Source organism: Eleutherodactylus coqui, chromosome 6 (genome assembly GCF_035609145.1).
Source record: "Eleutherodactylus coqui strain aEleCoq1 chromosome 6, aEleCoq1.hap1, whole genome shotgun sequence".
In the NCBI taxonomy this organism is placed as follows: Eukaryota; Metazoa; Chordata; class Amphibia; order Anura; family Eleutherodactylidae; genus Eleutherodactylus; species Eleutherodactylus coqui.
In genome coordinates, this window is record NC_089842.1 from 226,206,513 (window position 1) to 226,214,061 (window position 7,549).

A 7,549-nucleotide genomic window follows, 5' to 3' on the forward strand; every position below is an offset into this window, starting at 1 on the left:
GGGTAGCACGTCTCCCAAACATTTGAGGAGGATCGCTATGAATTTATGTATTCACTTTCTAGTAAGCTTAAGACGTCATAGATGTAGTTGTGTGCGTCTTTTTATATACCGCTAATGTGTATAGGTAAAGATCCAGCAGTTCACCTAAATTGTATCCAAGTCCAGATAATGGATATTTGGATAGTCGTGCGGTACATGAGTGATACCCAATTATAACACTATGTTGTTTCGCATATTAGTAGTGCTAAACAAATTTCTATAGATACCCAGTTAGTAGCACTGTGTTATTTTACACATAAGGGTGCTAGATAAGCGGGCTTATTGCATGTCAAAAGTGCTGAACAAAAAAGCTCAAAAAGCTCGACGCGTTTCCCTGTCCTGGTAAAGGGCAGTTCATCAGGAGCAAGGGCAGTTGTCACCCATTGGTTCATGTATCGTGATTGTTAATTAAAACAATGAAACACCAAGGTTCGGTAATTCGTTAGGAAGATATAGATGGTAGGATCCTATATGGATAATACCGCCTGTTTGATGTTTTCCGTAAAATCACGGTTACCACTTCGTTTCAATTTCCGACGCGGTATCAGAGTCAATACCGCTGCCGGATTTTCTCTTCAGAGGATATTTGGTTAATACTGGCATATGGTCTAGAATGTGCCAGTATTGTTACGGGTGTGTCACGTTGCACCTTGAGACAGCAGATGAGGGAAACCTGACAGCCTCAAGTCTAGCTTGGCCACTCGCTGTTAGAACGATGCCAAGTGGTGACCCCCTGAAGTTTTCCTGCTATAACAGTCAAAGTAGTATTCCCCGTCTACAAGTTCCTAGGATAGATATGGGTTAATGTGACACCCATTTGTTTAGGCTAGAGGTTTATCTGTGACATGCAGTCATCTGATGGCTGCTGTATCAGATAGTGCTCTCTAGTCTATAAAGATCCGCTATTAGACAGTTGGTATGCAACCAGTCTGTGTCTATCAGGGAGTGATGCCCTTAGCGACGGATGGCTGAGATCATAGGCGATACATGCCCCAGTCAGGTAGCGGTTAAGGCGGACACAAAGAAAAAAGCTATCCAGGCTAGATCGGGGGATAATATCCCATTTGTGATCACTGCAAAGAAGCAGAGAAGGACAGAACCCCTAGAGTGTCTTTCCAAGCTGGATTGGACCGGGGTATATAGCAGGGACAGAGAGAAAGAAGTGGTGCCTGTGGCTCTGATGGTGAGCGGCCGGCTATGAGGTGCTGGAGCTTCTGACAGTGGTTAAAAAGGGGTCTAACTCCTCCTCTGGGGGAGGTGTTATATGATCCGGCCAATTGGGAGCCCCGGAGGGCGGTGGCATGTACAATGGGAACACCCTCCTGGCTATTAAGCATAATTCTAGGGTTTGTATGCCTCCAAACAGTGTGGTAGTAAATCAGGGCTGAAGGTAATAATTGGGAGTTGGGACCCATTAACTTCTCCTATTTATGACATATTCAATGCGCGTGCCAAATTTTAAGTTTCTATGACATTGGGAAGTGAGAGATTTAGATTATGTACGTTAAATTTCGACGCCAATTCTTTTGCGCTAGAATTGAATAATCGAGTTGGGACCCAATTACTTTTCCTATTTTGCAGATAATCTATGCTTGTGCCAAAATTCATGTCTCTATGACATCGGGAAGTTGGAGAACTTTTGGCGAGTCAGTCAGTCAGTCAGTCAGTTAGTGAGTGAGTCAGTGAGTCAGTGAGGGCTTACAGAGTAGAACATTCTCAAAATAGCAGCAAAGTAAAGACAAAACTCAGCAATACAGCAATTACAAATTAGCATTGGTCCTGTATAGTGCTCGGGGAGCATTCAAATTGAAACCAGATTAGACAAGGGTGCTAGGTAGCTCTAAATTTATCATGTGATCTATTAGCCAAGCTAGTAAATTCTTCAAGTCTTCTAATTATGTTAATTCTAGCAAGTCACAGTAGGAATTAGGGATTTTGCCACAGCAATCATGTGTGAGATTAGATTAGTTTTTGAGGGTTTGTAAATTGAAGAAGATTTTGATAGGATAACAACCTCTGGAGTGAGCATAAAGAAGCTGTCACAAATGTTACGTATGGAACCTTCAATCTGACTCCAGAAAGGTCATATAGGTCGTATAACTGGGAAAAAACACCAAATGTGTTCAAGTATGTTCCAAATCCGAGAGTAGATGGGTAGATAAATACATTTCATTAAACAGAGAGGGTTTTGGATAAGTGTGGAAATTGTAATGGTTGACTTGGTGGGCATGGCATTTGAGAAAGTAAATATTCTGTTAATTGTATGCTTTCTTGTAAACGGTGGAGCCACATATCTGATACCGCAAGGTCTTCAAAGTAATTCCAAATAAGCTTAGTATGAACATCGAGAGCCATCAAACTACTAATGACCACTTGTCTGTTTATATGTGTGTGAGTGATTCTTATGCTCCACCCCTGGTAACATCATTGCTCCGCCCCCTGGTGACGCCATCAAAGGTCCTACAACATATATAAAACACAAAGTCTGACCTACAGAAGAACAAAAGAGGGCTCTTGGAAGGGGAGGACAAAAATAACAAAATGAGAATACAACTAAACCGTTATTGTCAGACACAACTCAGCAGTGCGCACACTGACCTACCACCACCACAGAGATCCAATGGGATGAAGGACCTGTGGTGATGTCACTGCTGTGGGAGGAGCCAAGCTGTGTGTGTGTGATGTGAGGGAATCAAGCTGCTGTGTGTGTGATTTGCGGGGGTCAAAATGCATGTACCATGTAGCAGAGCTGTGTGGCGCATTGCGCCACCAGAGACACTGGTACTATAATTTCCATATCATTGTCATAACCACTTCTGACTCCATAATGGAGGCTCCAAGTCCGCAGGCTCCACCTCATGCAATGGTACAGGTATGTGGTTGCAGGCATATAGTTCCTTGATACTCTGGTGATCATTCAGTTCCTTCCCGTTTTTGCCTTTGATTGTGCTGTTGCGTGCCATGAAAGGTTTTCAGGCCATCTTGACCTGGGAGAATAGGCATTGACACTTGTCCCTGTGTTTCCTCCTTCCCTGTCACATAAGAGCTACTGGTGCTGGCTTGCTCACAGAGGAGCATGGGGGGTGGGGCACGGAGACACAGGGACAAGTGTCAGGCATCATTTGCCTGACTCTCGTCCTGTGTAAATGGGCCTTAAGTCCCTCCTCTCTTATCTTGGCTGTGTGCTTTGGGGGATTGGGTCATTGCCTTGTTGGAAGATGAACATTCTGCCCAGTCTGAGGTCCCTTGCGCTCTAGATCAGGTTTTCATCCACTATGACCGGTCGCCCCTCCACCAGCATGATGCTACTAGGCTTTACTGCCTCTATCAGGACTTGAACCAGGAACCTCTTGTACTGCAAGCACTGACCCTTCCTATTGAGCTATCCCTGCATAACTCTCAGCCTTGTTCTCTGATCCCAGTTATCTAGCTCCTGCCTCCTGTTCCTGACCCCACCTCTTGCCTTGATTGCATCTCCTATAAAAGCCTGGCTTTGCCATTCCTTCAGTGTGTGAGTATTGTGCTCTACTCCTCTTCCTCCTGCTCCTCTACAAGCATACCAATACCTCCTCCTGCTGACCTTTGGTTTCCATTTTACTATTCTTCCATCTCATCCCATTGTACTGCATACCGTGACTTCCCGATAATGACTCCTGGCTATTCTGACTACTCTCCAGTGAACAGCTCGAATACTACACATTTGGGCGGTCCTGGAGCGACTTCAAGAGAATACTCTACATTAAACTAGAAAAGTGTGATTTCAAACAGACCCAAATACAATTCCTGGGATACATTATCTCCCCAGACAGCCTGAGTATGGACCCCAGCAAGATTAAAGCTATCCTGGACAGAAAATTTATTAAGGATTTCGCAAAGGTCATCTCTACCATCACCTACCTCACGAAGAAAGCACACACGGTCTCCTGGTCCCCGGAGGCACAAGTCGCTTTGGAGAAACTAAAGAGTCTGATTCAACCAAGACCAGAAGTGCCTTTTGTTGTTGAGGTGGATGCCTCCGACTCTGCAATAGGAGCTATCCTGTCACAACGAGCCTTGTGCATTTCTGTCCTACGCTTTATCACCTGGCTATTCTGGCTACTCTCCAGTGACTGGCTTTTTCATCAGCGGAATCCTAAAAGAAGGAAAAAATACTGTCACGGTCTGTTAGATGCGACGGGGTCGTGGCATGGTGGTCTTGACGCGTAGCTGGACTGGCTGCACTGTTTAAGTCTGTCCAACAGGTTGATGTTTACGTGTTTGTGGTTTATTTTTTCCTTAAGTGTTACTTTAGTCATTTGTTAATATTCCCTAAGTGTTTCCCCTGTCATTGATTTTGTTCTCTTGTTTCATATGTGGATTTTACACTGGTGTTTGTGGAACTCTGTGCCTGTCCAATTGCATTTCCTCTGTCATTATTTAAGTCTGCTTCTGGGTCTGATTGTTGCTGATTATTTTCTCAGTCTTGGTGTAGAAGACGTATTCGTGGTGGTTTGAGTTCTGCTATAAAACGGTGGTGTTTTTGTTTGTATATTAGTGTTTTCCTTCTTTTAGTTGCTAGAGTTAGTAACTGTGGCACAAGATTATGTGATGGAAGGCTACAAATAGCTCGGATAAGTCAGTTACTCGAGCGAGCCAAGCTCTTCTCTGGGAACTGTATTCTCTCCACCCCCTTTGACAAGAATGCAGTTGCTCGAGCAGACCGAGGCTCGCTCGAGTAACTGACTTATCCAAGCAAGCTCGCTCATCTCTACCAATTATATTTGCACCACAGGTACCTGATGAGAATTAATTTTCATCCCATTTCAGGAGGTCAGTGAGAAATTACAAGAGGATGGCAGACACAAATCAGTCGGAGGATGTTAAATTGTGTGTGTGAGATTTGGTTTGATTGTTTACTAGGTACATTAAGCTTAAACTGCTTTTAAACTTGATCTGTGTTTCATTGGTCCATTCAAAATCAAACAGGTAATTACCCCGTTGTTTTCAGGTTAGAGATTCCCAGTTCCTTTAAGATTACTGATGTCTTTCACAAATCGTTAATTTAGAAGTACGTTAATCCTGTAAATGGGGAATATTGCCCTCCTACAGTTGTTGTGGATAAGAGTCTTTAGTTTGGGGTCAGCCAAATAGATTCATGTCATGATAGGAATTCACTGCAGTATTTGTTACATTGGCAACGGTATAGTCCTAAAGAGGACTTGGGTTCCAGCCTCAGATGTGAATGCTGACTGTCTTATTAAGAGTTTCCACAAATCCTACTAAACCACGTCCTGAGGCTACTGTCATGGCTTGATGGGCGTGACAGAGCCATACTATACCAGCCGCAAGGCAGAAACGGAGCAGTGGTACTAGGTTAGTCCGAGCCACGTTATGACACTTTTGAGGTTGTACATTTGTTATACCCTTGGGCTTCCCTGTTGTTGATAAAAAGTCATTGAAGTCATATGTTGAAATTCCCCTGGGTGGTTTGTGTTTTCTTGGCTGGCGAACTCTTTGTTAAGGGGTTTATATATTTCAACTCCTGCTCTCACTAATTGCTGATTATTATTCATCTCTCCTGGATGAAGTTAGTCTAGTCCTTTTTACCTAGGTTCTGCCATCCAGGTAAAGCTAAGTAGATGGTGTATTGATTTATTTCTATATTGGAGTTGTTCCTGCATTGATTTATATTATAGTGAAGAAAAAGATGTGATGGGTGTAGGCGCAGCTGACTGAAATATAAAGTTCAGTACAATACATCATGCACATACCAATAACCAACACAAGGTGTATCCCCAGTTATAACTGAGGAAGGGGTGTCGCCCAAAACGTGTCTTTTTATGCTGGTTTAAAATAAAATGGAGAAGCTGAGCTTACTTTCTGTATTGTACTGAACCTTATATCTCGGTCAGCTGTGCCTACACCCATCACATTTTTTTTCTTCACTAACCCATCAGAATAGTCTCACCTGTCCGTACACCTATCATTGGGTTGGCTGCACCCAAACAACTAGGTCTTTTCCACAACCCACCATCTTAACGAGATAGAACAATCACATCTTCTGCATGTTCCTCTACCTATAATTTTTTCAACTCACTAACCCATCCAGGTGGTTGCACCCCCATTTTTGATTTTTTTCACCTTTCTACTTGATTTTTATTATAACAGTGTTTCTGCCATTGCTTCTACTGCCTTTAGTTGTTACCACCTTATTTTCCTGAATCTACCCAAGGTCAGTACAGGTGGTCTAGGTTCCAGTGTTGGGTCATCTCTATCTGGCCCTCTTTTGACTGTTGGGGCTAGTTTTCCCCCTCCCCCCCGTTTGTGTTTTGGTAGTGGTTTTATAATAATAATAATAATAATCTTTATTTGTATAGCGCCAACTTATTCCGCAGTGCTTTCAGGCATGGATAAATGCAAAACAATACAACAATTGCAACAATTACAATGTGAGGTACATTGGGTTAGACACAAATGGGTTGAGGGTGGTACAGGAGGTGCAGGGGGTGGGGAACACAGGCAATAGGAAATTTCATGTACAGATCATTTATTAGAAGGCAAACAGGGTGGGGCACCATAGGGAGGGGCGAGGGACTAGATCAGGAGATTTGGTATGCTTCCCTGAAGAGGTGCGTTTTTAAGGCACGTCTGAAATTTCGTGCATCAGGAATTGTCCGGATGCCTTGGGGTAGAGCGTTCCAGAGAATGGGTGCTGCTCTGGTGAAGTCCTGTAGGCGAGCATGTGAGGTTCGTATTACAGGGGTGTTTAGTCTGAGTGTGTTAGCCGATCGGAGTGAGCGAGCTGGGTGGTGTACTGACAGTAGGGAGGCGATGTATGGTGGCGCAGCGCCATGCAGAGCTTTGTGAGTGAGGTAGAGGAGTTTAAATTTAGTTCTGCAGTGGATGGGCAGCCAATGCAGCGACTGGCATAATGCAGAGGCATCTGAATAACGACTGGATAGAAAAATGAGTCTAGCTGCTGCATTTAGTATGGATTGGAGTGGAACGAGTCTAGTGCGGGGGAGGCCGATGAGTAGCGAGTTGCAGTAGTCAAGCCGGGAGTGGATGAGGGCAACCACGAGTGTCTTTAGCGTGTCCGTGGTTAGGAACGGACGTATTTTAGCAATATTTCTGAGGTGCATGTGGCATGTTTGGGCCACAGATTGGATGTGGGGGGTAAAGGAGAGGTCAGAGTCCAGTGTGACCCCAAGGCATCGGGCATGCTGTCCGGGGGTTATGATGGTGCCAGACACTGGAATGGAGATGTTGAGGGGAGGTTGGTTAGAAGGTGGAAAGAAAAGGAGGGCAGTTTTAGAGAGGTTTAGTTTGAGAAAAAGGGAGGACATAGTGTTAGAGATAGCGGACAGACAGTCAGTGATATTTTGGAGGAATGGTCCAGAGATCTCACGAGAGGAGGTGTATAGTTTGGTGTCATCAGCGTAGAGATGGTATTGGAGGCCAAATTTGTGGATGGTTTGTCCAATTGGGGCAGTATAGATAGAGAAGAGAAGGGGACCAAGGACCGAGCCCT